Consider the following 13,834-nt stretch of genomic DNA (forward strand, 5'->3'; position numbering starts at 1 on the left):
CAATGCCTAGTGAAGAAAAAAAAAACTACTACTAGATATCTAATGTTAATCGAATGTGAGATGGGAGCAGTCCAACCGCAGTATATTTAATAAAATAATAAAATAATAAAATTTAATAAATGTATTTAATAAAATGTTTAGATTGAAATTGTAAAAAAGGTTAAAAGATAAAAGGCATTTAAAGAAGGTCACACACAGGGTACAACGCCTAAAGCATTATAAAAATAATACACAAGATTTGCTACGACATAAAAATCAAGGTAATAGCCGAAACCTTTTAAAAAACGATTTAATGCTGCTAAGACTAAGTTTCTTTCCTTTAACAACTACAAAACCTTCTCAGCCACCGATTGCGCCTCCTTGAGAATTCATCATTCTAACTCCTCAACTTAGCATTCACAGGCAACATGAACTGGAACAAATATATTGAAGACATTGCCAAGGCTGCTGCAAAGGACGTGAACTCTGTTTACTATACTAGAAAATGAATCACACCGGAGAGTGTCCTATACATTTACAAAGCCACAATTCGCCCATTCATAGAATATTGTTTCCATATCTGGAATAGTGCATCCACCATTAGTTTCTTCTCTGTAGACAGGGTTAAAAAAAAAAGTCTCACATTTAATACGTCCCACACTATCAGTCAAGCTCCAACCTCTGTCCCATCGCTGCAATATTACATCTCTGTGCCTGTTTTACAATTGCTTGGAATAGACTCTGATAAACTCATAGCACTCGTGCACTCTCAACTAACTAACATATTCCCGGCTAACCCGACAAGCAGCAAAATTCCACCTCTGCACTGTTGAGGTCGCTAGATCCCAGAAGGCCTTCTACTCTAATAGTTTCTTCTCTTGAACTGCTGGACTTTGGAATTCCTTCCCCAACTTTCTGCTTCCCTGGGGGTAGCATGCTCTCGTTCTGTCAGCGATTCATAATTGTATTTTTGTAATTCGAAATTGTATCTGTGGATTGAACCTTCAATCTCCAGAAGTTGCAACTAAATTTTTACCAAGTACTTTATCCACTATGCTACGGATCTTCGCGGACAATTCTAGCATGAATTTTGGGAGTCTTAAACTCATTTTTTTAGATGTACACAATCTTAGTTATTCATTATATTTTACGCTTATCGCTCCGTCCGTTAATCATGCTAGATTCCAAATAAACCTTTGTCACCATTAAAAAAGGAAATATTTTTTAAAAATTGGTGTCGCTGTTGAGGCAAAGCTAATAAAAATGATTTGTCTTTCTTGGCCTTTTGGCTAAGATCAAAGTGTAGTATCTGTTCTTCAGGTGCTACATTTCAATTTCTTCTCTCTCAGTGGAAGAGAAATCCTTTACGACTAAGACAATTTTTTCTCCACGTTAAAAAAAAACGACCCTGGTGTCTAAATCTGTCCCGTGGTGGGGGGCATTGTGAATAGGTACTATGTTTAATGTAACAAAGTTTTAATATTAAAAAAGTAACTGGAAAAAGTTATTTCTGATTTAATTACAAAATGCCCTGGAAGTGTTACTGATTAATTATAAAATGCCCTGGAAAATGTCTGTTCTGATTATTTTTTTTTGTTGTTTACTTGCCTTTCCACAAGGGCGGAATTGGACATGAGGTCGGTTAAAAATTTAGGGGGAAACCAGCTCCCCAAAAGGGGCTCTCTGGTCAATAACAAAAATAAGAATTGTATCAGTAATGAAGGATTTCTCCTCCATTAACCAAGACCAAACAATGGGGGGGGATTTAAGTCACTGGAATGCTGAAACTGATAGTAAGCTGCTGAAACAGTTTATGATTTAAACATTACTTTATTTCAAGTATATTTCAAGCAGTGGGTTACGGGATATGAAGTCAGTACCGGAAATTATTCAAACCTTTTACGATTTAAACATTTCTTTATTTCATGTATATTTTAACAGTGGGGTTTGGGATGTAAAGTCGGTACCGGAAATGGCTGAAATAGTTTACTATTTAGACATTACATTATTTGAGGTATATTTTTGCAGTGGGTTGGGAATATAAAGTTGGTCCCGGAAATGGCTGAAACAGTTCACTATTTAGACATTACATTATTTCATGTATATTTTAGCAGTGGGTTGGGGATATAAAGTTAGTCCCGGAAATGGCTGAAACAGTTTACTATTAAAACATTACATTATTTAATGTATATTTTCGACAGTGGGGTGGTGGACATGAAGTCAGTCCAGGGATTGAATGACATGTGCAAATATATACTCTCAGAAAGCGTCGCCCAGTATTGAATGAGATAGGTGGAAAACATATAGTTACAAAATACCCAGCGTCGCCCGGGATCAAATGAGATAGGTGAATGATATATATTAGCAGAATATGTGGCGTCACCCGGGATTGGATAAGATAAGTGAAACATATATACTATGAGAATGCCCAGAATTTATTTATTTGTTTGTAATGAAATAATCAGCCCAGGCAATATATCGAAGTTATTATTTAAGTAAGGGGGAGCGACATAGTGGGTTAAAGTTATGAAAATTATTGTCGAAATAAGTAACATATCCAAGAATTATGAAAAATGATGAAATGTGAGTTACTTGATTAGTGTGTTTGTAATGACAATATATCAAATATATTATATAAGTAGGAAATAGTAGAAATAAGTAGACAATATATCAAATATATTATATAAGTAGGAAGGAGAGGCATAATGTGGGTTTTTAATTATAAAAATTATTGTCGAAATTAGTAACATATCCAGAATTATGAACAAATATTAAATGTGAGTTAATCGAGTGTGTGTTTATAATAAAATAATCAGCCCAGGAAATATATCAAAGTAATTATGTAAGTAAGAGAGGGCGATAAGAATGGTTTAAATTATGAAAAATAATTGTCAAAATTAGTAACATATCCAAGAATTATGAAAAATGATAATATGCTATTTAATGTATTAGTGTGTTTGCAATGAAATAATCAGACCAGACAATATATCAAAGTTATTATTTTAGTAAGTGTGGCGATGATGTGGGTTAAAATGATGGAAAATGATTGCTGACATAAGTAACATATCCAAGAATTATAAAAAATGACGAAATGTGAGTTAATTGTTTGGTGTGTTTGAAATGAAATAATCATCCCAGATAATATATCAAAGTTATTATGTTTGTAGTAGGTGGTTGATAATGTGGGTTAAAAATATTAAAAAGAATTGTCGAAATCTGTAACATATGAAAGAATTAAGAAAAATGATGAAGTGTGAGTTAATTGATAGTTATGTTTTTTTATGAAATAATCAGTCCAGAAAATATATCAAAGTATTTTTTAGTAAAAGAGGGCGACGAGGATGGTTTAAATTATAAAAAATTATTGTCGAAATTAGTAAGATATCCAACAATTACGAAAAATGACGAAATGTGATTTAATTGATTGGTGCGTTTATAATAAAATAATCAGCCTAGACAATATATCACAGTTATTATATAAGTAAAGGGGAAGGAGATAAGGAGGGCTTAAATTATGAAAAATTATTGTTGAAATTAGTTCATATCCAAGAATTACGAAAAAATGAAATATTAGTTAATTGATTGGTGTGTTTGTAAGGAAATAATCAGCCTAGACAATATATCACAGTTATTATTTAGTAAAGGGGGGAGGGCGAAAGTGTGGGTCAAAATTATGAAAAATGATTGTCGAAATAAGTAACATATCCAAGAATTATGAAAAATGATTAAATGTGATTTCATGCATTAGTGTGTTTGTAAAAAGTTATTATTTTATTAAGAGAGGGCGATAATGTGGGTATAAATTATGAAAAATGATTGTCGAAATTAGTAACATACCCAAGAATTATGAAAAATGATGAAATTGAGGTTAATTGATTAGTGTGTGTGTAATGAAATAATCAGCCTAGCAAATGTATCAAAGTTATTATTTTAGTAAGGTTGGGCAACAACGTTGGTTTAAATTATAAAAAAACATTGTCGAAATTAGTAACATATCCAAGAATTACGAAAAATGATGAAATGTGAGTTGATTGATATATGTGTTTGTAATGAAATAATCAGCTTAGAAAATATATCAAAGTTATTATTTTAGTAAGGTGTGCGATATGGTGAGTTTAAAGGATGAAAAATTATTGTCAAAATTAGTACTGTATCCAAGAATTATTAAAAATAAAAATGATGAAATGTGAGTTAATTAATAGTTGTGTTTTTTATAAAATAATCAGCCGATACAATATATCAAATTTACTATTTTAGTAAAGGGAGAGGCGATAATGTGGGTTGAAATCATGCAAAATTATTGTCGAACATAGTAATGTGTTCAATAATTATGAAAAATGATAAAATGTGAGTTAATTGACCGGTGTGTTTGTAATGAAATAATCAGAGCATGAAATATATCAAAGTTATTATTTTAGTAAGGGGGTAGTACAGTTTTAATTAAAAAAAACTAGAATATAATTGTGCCTTTATTCATGCTGAATAGAACGCTCACAGCATGCCCAGCAACAATATATTGCATAGAAAAATGCTGCTGTGGAATTTTCACATGTCCCACTAGTTATTATTATTATTATTATTATTATTATTATTATTATATACAATCTTAGTACTTATCATTATATATCAATATTTATTAGTATTTATTATTATTTATTATTATTATTATTATTATTATTATTATTATTATTATTATTATTATTATTATAATTATTATTATTATTATTATTATTATTACTATGATTATTATTATTATTATTATTATTATTACTATGATTATTATTATTATTATTATTATTACTATGATTATTATTATTATTAATATTATTATTATTATTATTATTATTACTATGATTATTATTATTATTATTATTATTACTATGATTATTATTATTATTACTATGATTATTATTATTATTATTATTATTATTATAATTATTATTATTATTATTATTATTATTATTACTATGATTATTATTATTATTATTATTATTACTATGATTATTATTATTATTATTATTATTATTATTATTATTACTATGATTATTATTATTATTATTATTATTATTATTATCATTATTATTATTATTATATACAATCTTAGTACTTATCATTATATATCAATATTTATTAGTATTTATTATTATTTATTATTATTATTATTATTATTATTATTATAATTATTATTATTATTATTATTAGAATTATTATTATTATAATTATTATTATTACTATGATTATTATTATTATTATTATTATTATTATTATTATTATGATTATTATTATGATTATTATTATTAGTATTTATTATTATTATTATTAGTATTTATTATTATTATTATTATTATTATTATTATTATTATTATTATTATTATATACCACTGAAGGAACGAGATCTGCCACTATTTGAGGTCATGTCTAACGGAGAATTGTAGGGAGTTGAGCAGCGAGATGCAGATTAGTATAGCCAGGAAAGCAAGAAACAAGTAGAAAATTCCAAAGTTTAGCAGTCCGAGCGAAGATTTTCCGGCATCTAAGGGCACACGTATGCACAAGAATATATACGCATACATATTCTGAGACACAATCTATCTAGCTTTTCTGCCACTTTGACTTATTGATCGTGACGTCATGTCCTGATAATAAGTTCTTAACATTTTATTAAAATTTTGCATTGGAAGGGTGGGATTTTGCTACCAATTATTTTTGTTGGATACTTTTACTGAATAGTGAACTCCCTAAACCACGTGAAGAAAAGGCAAAATCTGACCTATCTATAGCTTTCTTTCGTAGATGTCAAAAACAAGGATTTAATTAAATGGGGATATCGCACTAAACCATTTTTTTCCTTTAGAACTCAGGCCTTTCTGATCCCCCACTATAAATTCTAAAATAATTCATTTTTTTCAAGCCCAGTTTATCACAATGTCCTGCACATATAACTGCCTACAACAAGTAGAATCTCATTTATCTTTTTTATTGTTATTTGGGGGGGGGGTAGCAGAGGGTGTTAATCTACAATAATACTAATCTTTTTTTCAGCTTATAACTCTGACCTTTCCATCTGTGCCTCCTTTATTCATTATGCAGAGATCAGCAATTTCGAATGCTGATCATGAAAGCAAACTGCTCCCTTGGACATTATACAAAACCAATGTTCCTTGTGAATAAGTCTTTTGAAATTATTTCCAAATCACAGCTTCGTAAGCAAAAAGTATGTTTGCTATGGTCAGCGAACTCATCTCGTAAACACGTCACGGTTGACATTATAGTCATGGAAGACTATGCATTCCATTGAACCTCAATGACAGTACGAAGTTCATTAAATTCGCAGAAGACCGGTTTGTAATCGATTACAGAGCAGTCAAGCAACTAGCAGAGCACACACAATGAATCTATGAAAACGTACCTGTACGATGGAGAGCAGAGCAAGATAACGAGAAAGGGTCAAGAAGGTCTGTGACACAAGAACAACTGGATGATGAGGATAGGATGATGATGAAGAAGAGAAGGAAGAAGATTCCCAGCCTCCAGTTTTGGCACATGCAAAAACACCTATCAAGACTGCCTTCGACGGCAGCAATACATCTGTAAATAAGTGATTATAGCTTGACTTAGAAAATAGAGCTCAGCCGGGAGTTTTCTTTCGTTACCAACAGAGTCTAAACCATTGCTAAAATAGGTTTTTCATTGTTGGCTGAGGCATGACTTTGGTCATGTGCAGTTTCCAAATCAGCAAATCTTGGTTTGATAAGCAAAACGTATGTTTCCTTTTTTAATAAATTATTTTATAATAAATAATTCCCACAGAGAAGGTAGCAAACCTTTTTACTCACTCTAATTTATCTCCTCACACATAACTCAAATCCACTGGATTACTGTCTTAATTCATTACATATGATTTAAGCCCCGTTATTATTTCACCTTTTTTTTTAATTCAAAATTATCTACATATTAAATATAAATAACTAGCGATCCATCGTATAATTTTTAAATAAAAAACGCTTAATCGTCGAAATATACAAGCAAAATATTTATTAAGAATCTATTTCATCAAATATTAACAAACGAGTTTCTGAAAAATGAATTTATAAATGTTTCAGGGAGCTTAAAAATGGAATCTGAAGTTATAGAAATAAAAAAACATATCCTTTTTTTTAGGAGAAGAGTCACTAATTATCAAGGCCAATAGCCACTTGAGTAACCCTTGCTTTCTTTATTTGTGTCCTTTAGTCCTCATATTTCAGAAGCGATGTTTATGACAAAGTGAGAAGAATTGCTGTTTCCTGGATCGGAATCTATCCATATAACACTTATTGCTAGCTTGTTTTTAACCTGGAAGAAAGATCTTTTTATTTAGCACCTTACATCAAATGGTTTCATATCTTGTCTGGAGTGATTTCCACTAAAAAATATTTTTTTTCAGTCCAAAGATGAAGATGGGAGTACGTTGATCGGTCAGTGCAAGTTTCATTACTTATGGGATGGTTTATGGCAAGTATTTAATCTGCAGAGTCATACAGTAATGTGTTCAAAGACCGAGGGAACTTCTCAGAAAGAAGTTCTGTTCCTGGAAAATTTGCCTCAGTCTACTTATATGAGGAAAGATTGAAAACCTTTCTTTGTTGTGGTAGTAGGACAAGTTCATACTATGAATATCTTGTAAACAGGAACCAGTGATTGGAGCTCAGTCGAGCACTTTCAATGGAAACCACAATATAATAGAAGGAGGCTAGCAATATTTCTTCTGTGAAAATGGGGTATAGAGTAGAACTAACCCTATATCTTCACTTCTAAGAACTCCAGATGCTTTTTAGGAATAGGCATCCAGAGATTTGCAGTAATCTTTGCACAGCTCGGAAGACCACAAGAGAACATCATCTATAATATAAATCTCACCTGTTTGTTTAAATGTATGCATGTATGTATGTATGTATGTATGCATGTTTGTATGTTTGCGTAAAACTTTCGACAGAGGCGATGGATTTCCATGAGATTGGTATTGTTTGAAGGTCGGCCCTCTGGACAACAAATATCGAAAAATTGGCTGAAGCCATTAATTCTTTCACCTTCAACTTGGCACTTTTCTACAGGGACGGGTCGCTTTTTTCGCCGATATTTTCGAAAGTCATCCCCTCTTTTCAATTGACTAGCCTTGATTTAAACCTACGTCACTTCCGATTTGGCGATGGGTGCAACGTTTTTTTTTGTTTTTTTTTTACATTCTTTTCCTCCTTCGTGGTACGCGTTTGAGCCTGTCTGCCTACTACCACTTTTTTTTTGTGCAACACACACCCCCAAGCACCTTGGTAATGCCGGTCACCCAGGCTAGTGATAAATAAACACAAGTTGGATATTGTTGAGTTACTTTGCTACTTTAGGGGTAGTAAATGTCCAAGAAGTACCTGTGAAGCATGCAGAGGCCATCAGTGCAGTCTTGCCTGAGAAACAATTTCAGGAGCTTCTTCCGCTCCTGACCAATAAGAGCATATCCTTACATAACCTTGGCATGATGTTCTTAGCTGGAGAGTTCAGGACAGGTATGGGTCTTTGTGTAGGGATTGAGCTATGCTTTGTTTGATATGCCATATAACACAGCATGTCAGCAACTCCATTCATTATGGAAAACAGCAAATCCCACCTCTAGATGCATCACTAAGGAAGAAGTGTCTCCACTGATTTGGTCAGTGAATGGATAAACAGGGCTGACCTCATGGAAGTTGATGGCTTGTCTGGCATGCAAGATCTAGGCTGCAAAGGATCTGAAAACTTGGCAATTTCATAAGGGGGTTGTATATTATTTTATAAGAATCTTTTCAGATAAGTAATTTGTGTATTTACTTATTTTATTTGCGGACTATTATTCTCATCTTCCTCGGGGCCTGTGCCACAGTGGACAGAGGTTTTGAATCGCTATAGTTCCAGATGAGCATTGTCTGAAGATAACGGTTTCAAACCTACCCAAAGCAGGCCAGAGGTTTAGTTGGCCTAAAATATGGTGAAACAACAACTATAGAAAACAGTAATTACTGGGGGGGGGGCACAGCTACAAGACTCAGCATTCCTATTCCGTTTGTAGTTAATCACCTGAAGAAGGCCAGAGGATTAGTTGGCCGAAATGTGGTGAAACAACATCAACTACGAAGATGATGATAATAGTCCGCAAATAAAATAAATAAATATCCATGAGGGGGATATTATGACTCAGACGAAATGGCAAACAGACGTCTGAGCAAGCACCAAAAAGCTGACCCGTACAAGCCATGGAAACCTGTCTACAACTAGGGAAGAAGATAAAAAGAAAACATAAGCAATTCTGATTACGAAAAGAGGACAAAAAAAAAACAAAAAACAAAACGTTAATGATTAAATAATCTATAAATATAAAAGCGAAAATGTATGTATGTATGTATGTATGTATGTTCACTTTTCCCCGATGTCCACGAAAGGCTTCTTTCAAACAAGCGCTTCGCAACTTTTTAAACAACTTTTTAAAATTTTTTATATCATCTATAAATTGTAATATCTACGAATTATCCCACGGAACTCGCCTCTCTATTTAATTTTATTCACTTTCAAACCTTAATTATTCCACATTTCCCGCATCGGCATGCGTTACATTCGCTTTTCGGTATAAAAAAAGCGAACCTCGATTCTAATCACAGGCCGTCAGGCCGCTTGCCTGCGCGCCCTCCGGGGCCCGGGTGACATGATCAAAGTGTAGTATCTGTTCCGACAGATACTGCAAGCTATGACTAGCTAGGACTAGCTATGACTAGCAAAGACCAGATGTGGGGGCAACCCCACATGCTTGACCTTTAACCAGCTCCCATTTCCCTCCTCTCGGGAGCTGGTCCCCATTTTCCCTTCCCCCTCCCTGGACTCCTCACATTAAAAATCGGCCTTGTGCCTAATTTGCTCGGTGGGGGAGCAAATAAATACAACAGGCCGTCAGGCCGCTTGCCCGCGCGCCCTCCGGGTGACAGGATCAAGGTGTGGTGTCTGTTCCGACAGATGCTGCAAGCTATGACTAGCTAGGACTAGCTATGACTAGCAAAGACCAGATGTGGGGGCAACCCCACATGCTTGACCCAGCTCCCATTTCCCTCCTCTCGGGAGCTGGTCCCCATTTTCCCTTCCCCCTCCCTTGACTCCTCACAATAAAAATTGGCCTTGTGCCTAATTTGCTCGGTGGGGGAGCAAATAAATACAACAGGCCCAGGCGCAAGCTTCGGCGGCCCCGGGCGTCAGGATCAGGGTGTGGTGTCTGTTCCGACAGATGGTGCAGGCAGGGACTAGCTGTGACTGGCAGGGACCGTATGTAGGGGTAGCCCCACATGTCTGAACTTGGTCAAGGTAGGGATCGCCCTACGACCACAGTTGCCGTCCGGCTCCCATTTCCCACCTCTCGGGAGCGGGATCCCCCTTTCCCTCCCCCCTCCCTCTCTCTCCACATTAAAAAACGGCCTTGTGCCTAATTTGCTCAGTGGGGAAGCAAATAAATACAGCAGGCCCAGAGCCAGTTTGGTCAATGTCGACTTCGTCATATCAGACTCTAGCTTTCATTTCGCTCCTTGTGAGCGGCTTTTTAAAAACAAACAAACCCATTTATTCAAAACTGTCCCGCACAAAATAACTGCTGAATACCTATCGCCGTCACGTCAATCAAAAGCGCGCACCTGTTTTTTTAAACACTTTACTATTTTCCAACTGCGCGTCGTCAACGCTTCGGCTTTTTTTCACATACCCCGAAAAACACTCGGGCAACGCCGGGTACCCCTCGCTGTACTGTAGCTTTCATTTCGCTCCTCCTAATAAACGGGGAGCGGGTTTTTAAAAACAAACAAACCGATTTATTCAAAACTGTCCCGCACAAAATCGTAACTGCTGAATACCTATCGCCGTCACGTCAATCAAAAACGCGCACCTGTTTTTTTTTTAAAACACTTTACTATTTTCCAACTGCTCGTCGTGAAGGCTTCGTTTTTTTTTTTTCACATTTTCGGGGTTTTTTCACATACCCCGAAAAACACCCGGGCAACGCCGGGTACCCCTCGCTAGTCTATAAATATAAAAGCGAAAATGTTTGTGTGTGTGTGTGTGTGTGTGTGTGAGTATATGTGAGTGTGCGTTTTCGTGTATGTCCAAGAAAGGCTTCTTTCCAAGAACCGATCGAGAACCGATCGGTCGCTTCACAACTTAAAACTTTTTATATCGTGCCTAAATGATAATATTTACGAGTTAACAAGCAAGGTCGCCTGTCTATTTAATTTACATGACTTTGAAAAGATAAATATTCAACAATTTTCGATCGCCGCATGTGCATTAAACTTTTTCGTATAATAATAAAAGCGAAACGGAGCTTAATAAGACATTGTTCCTGGTGCAATCGCCGGGAACATCCAAAAGCAATCAGCTTTGATCAATGTAGAGTTTCTCCTTATATCAGACAATTGCTATTCAATTTGGACAATCCCCTTGTTATGGGGAGTTGGTTTCCTCTCCCCCAACATCTTGAGGAAACAAAAACAAAAAAATAAAAAAAAGCTTTCCCGCAGTAAATAAAATACTACCCCACAGTCAAAGTTGACCTCATTAAGTCATTAAAACGGGCACCTGCCAATTCTAAATACTTAAATAAATTCAAACGTGTTTCCGTTAGTATTTCGTGGTGGCTCAGTGGTTAACGTCGCGCGTTTTTTTTTTTTTTTTTTTTTTCTTCACACTTTAATTTCTAACTTTGCCTCAAGCGTTCGGGTTTGATCCTTCATACTTACCTACCAAAACTTTTTCTTTTTTATTTTAACCCCCCCCCCGACACAAACACCTCCAAACACCCAGGCAACGCCGGGTACCCCCCCCCCCCGATAGTCTATAATATAAATCTCACCTGTCTGTTTAAATGTATGTATGTATGTATGCATGTCTGCCCAAAACTTTCAACAGAGGCGACGGATTTTCACGATATCAGTATTGTTTTGAAGCTCGACCCTTTGGACGACAAATATCGAAAAATTGGCTAAAAGCGTTAATTCCTTTACCCTCAACTGGGTATTTTTCTACAGGGAGGGGTCGCTTTCTTCGCTGATATTTTCAAAAGTCATCCCCTCTTTTCGATTGTCTAGCCTTAATTTAAACCTACGTCACTTCCGGTTTGGTGGTGGGCGCAATAGCAAAGACGTCACGTTTTTTCCCTCCTTCATGGTATGAGCTCGAGCCTTCCTGCCTACTACCACTTTTTCTTTTTTTTGGGGGGGGGGGGCTGAACACACATCCGGGCAACACCGGGCACCCATGCTAGTAAAGAATAAAGGTGATTATCACAAAGACAGGAGATACCTTTTGACCATAGTCTTCAAAAATAGAAAGAAAACAGTAAGCAGGAAGAGAGTTCCACAAGCCTGTAGTTCTTGAAAATAAGCTACTGGAATAGGAATTCCCCTTTCTCTTCATCCTCTGAAATCTTGAAAAGTTTTTGTAAATCTAAAACCAGGAATAAAAGATGAAACTTCTTGATCAATTCTGTGAACACTAAGAATGTAGAATACTCTTATCCTATTAATCTGAGAATACAGAGAACAGATGATTTTTTTCTTTCATTGACAGAGTAACTCCCTATTACCATGTGCTAATTATTTTGTACTAAACTATAATACGTGCAAAAAATAACTCCCTATTACCATGTGCTAATTATTTTATACTAAACTATAATACATGCAAAAAATAACTCCCTATTACCATGTGCTAATTATTTTATACTAAACTATAATACATGCAAAAAATAACTCCCTATTACCATGTGCTAATTATTTTATACTAAACTATAATACATGCAAAAAATAACTCCCTATTACCATGTGCTAATTATTTTGTACTAAACTATAATACGTGCAAAAAATAACTCCCTATTACCATGTGCTAATTATTTTGTACTAAACTATAATACGTGCAAAAAATAACTCCTTATTACCATGTGCTAATTATTTTATACTAAACTATAATACATGCAAAAAATAACTCCCTATTACCATGTGCTAATTATTTTATACTAAACTATAATACATGCTAAAAATAACTCCCTATTACCATGTGCTAATTATTTTGTACTAAACTATAATACGTGCAAAAAATAACTCCCTATTACCATGTGCTAATTATTTTGTACTAAACTATAATACATGCAAAAAATAACTCCCTATTACCATGTGCTAATTATTTTATACTAAACTATAATACGTGCAAAAAATAACTCCCTATTACCATGTGCTAATTATTTTATACTAAACTATAATACGTGCTAAAAATAACTCCCTATTACCATGTGCTAATTATTTTGTACTAAACTATAATACGTGCAAAAAATAACTCCCTATTACCATGTGCTAATTATTTTATACTAAACTATAATACGTGCTAAAAATAACTCCTTATTACCATGTGCTAATTATTTTGTACTAAACTATAATACGTGCAAAAAATAACTCCCTATTACCATGTGCTAATTATTTTATACTAAACTATAATACGTGCTAAAAATAACTCCCTATTACCATGTGCTAATTATTTTGTACTAAACTATAATACGTGCAAAAAATAACTCCCTATTACCATGTGCTAATTATTTTATACTAAACTATAATACGTGCAAAAAATAACTCCCTATTACCATGTGCTAATTATTTTATACTAAACTATAATACGTGCAAAAAATAACTCCCTATTACAATGTGCTAATTATTTTGTACTAAACTATAATACGTGCAAAAAATAACTCCCTATTACCATGTGCTAATTATTTTATACTAAACTATAATACGTGCAAAAAATAACTCCCTATTACCATGTGCTAATTATT

General features: G+C 34.2%; 1 pseudogene; it reads left to right on the forward strand.

Moving 5' to 3' along the window:
- The first annotated feature begins 1,247 nt into the window (after positions 1–1,247).
- On the forward strand, positions 1,248–1,363 carry LOC145294330 (U2 spliceosomal RNA; annotated as a pseudogene).
- Positions 1,364–13,834: the final 12,471 nt, after the last annotated feature.

This window comes from Euprymna scolopes, chromosome 15 (assembly GCF_053919585.1).
Source record: "Euprymna scolopes isolate OS-2025 chromosome 15, ASM5391958v1, whole genome shotgun sequence".
NCBI classification, from domain to species: domain Eukaryota; kingdom Metazoa; phylum Mollusca; class Cephalopoda; order Sepiida; family Sepiolidae; genus Euprymna; species Euprymna scolopes.